At 32.1% G+C, this 1,380-nt stretch overlaps 1 protein-coding gene across 1 annotated transcript in view; it reads right to left on the reverse strand.

Moving 5' to 3' along the window:
* Positions 1 to 1,380, reverse strand: part of LOC106878664 (elastase) — an 11,058-nt gene that overhangs the window by 1,009 nt on the left and 8,669 nt on the right. The window lies entirely within an intron of this gene.

A 1,380-nucleotide genomic window follows, 5' to 3' on the forward strand; every position in this document is an offset into this window, starting at 1 on the left:
AAAAAAAAAAAAAAAAACAACCCAGAATGCACTGCAACTTCAAGCAATGCCAAAATTTTAACTGTGTCACATTTCAGGTGTGTTCAATGAAGCGTTTAAAGATTTAGCTTAAAAACGCTCAAAACTTCCTGAACAACCTAATACATCCAGAATGTTTTATAGGAATATGAAATCAAAAGCCACTACTTAACTGCTGCTTATATAAACCAATGAGGGAGCCTCTAGGTAGTATTAGTCTTCTATTACAATTCTATTCAAATCTAGGATGTTTTATAGGAGTACTAAATAAACCCCAGTAAATAGCTGCTACTTATACAAACTAATGTGAGGGAGTCTAGGTACACTTAGTCCTCTATTATAATTCTACTGACATCTACGATGTTTCAATGGAATATTAAATCAAGGCCAGTACTTAACTGCTATTTATATACATCAATGAAGGAGCCTCCGGGTATTCTTAGTCTTCAATTATAATTCCTTTCACAGCCAGGATGTTTTATAGGAATATTAAATCAACGCCAGGTCTTTACAATTACTTATACAAACCAATGTAGGTGTTTCCTGACACCCAGATCATGCTTAGGGACATTTGCAATTCTCGTTTTTGGTGAAACATTGCAAACTAGTGTTTATATTAATTTTAAATATACACATTATCAAAACACTAAATCATCCAATTATTTGCATGGCGAAAACAAAAATACTAATGGCGAAGCGAGTCCTGAAAGAGCCGAACATTCGAGCCGTCTTAACTGATGAGGCAACGAAAATTGCCGAAACCGATGCGTCAGTATTAAGAATCCTCGATCGATACTTTTCGGGTGGTTATTATCCCTGTTAATGTATATGCTTTTTTATTTATGTGCGTTAACGGCAGCATTGACGGTCACACTGAGAATTTGCGGACATTTACGTATGTAAATGGTAACAATGAAACTATGGTATGTGGCTGATCATTATATTTTGTATCTTTTCATTTGTCTTGCTCGCTTTACGTTCTGGCGTTTTGCTGAATTTTCTTGAGAACAATTTTTCTTAGTGGTCAGACCATATGGGGTCTACATTTAGCATATCAGGAGTCCACCTAGTGGTAATTCCTCTTATATATATGTGATATAAGTTCCTGAATCTTCAGATTTTTTCAATATGTTAGGCCACTGGTTTTAATTTTTACCCTTATTATTTAAATTTATATATACATATATACATATACAAATATATTTCATACATATATATGTATATATATATTAATACATACATGTATATATATTCTAATACATACATACACACACACACACACACACACATATATATATATATAAATATATATATATATACGTATATACATATATATATATGCATACATATATATGCGTATAT

This window comes from Octopus bimaculoides, unplaced genomic scaffold (genome assembly GCF_001194135.2).
Source record: "Octopus bimaculoides isolate UCB-OBI-ISO-001 unplaced genomic scaffold, ASM119413v2 Scaffold_87364, whole genome shotgun sequence".
Taxonomy (NCBI): Eukaryota; Metazoa; Mollusca; class Cephalopoda; order Octopoda; family Octopodidae; genus Octopus; species Octopus bimaculoides.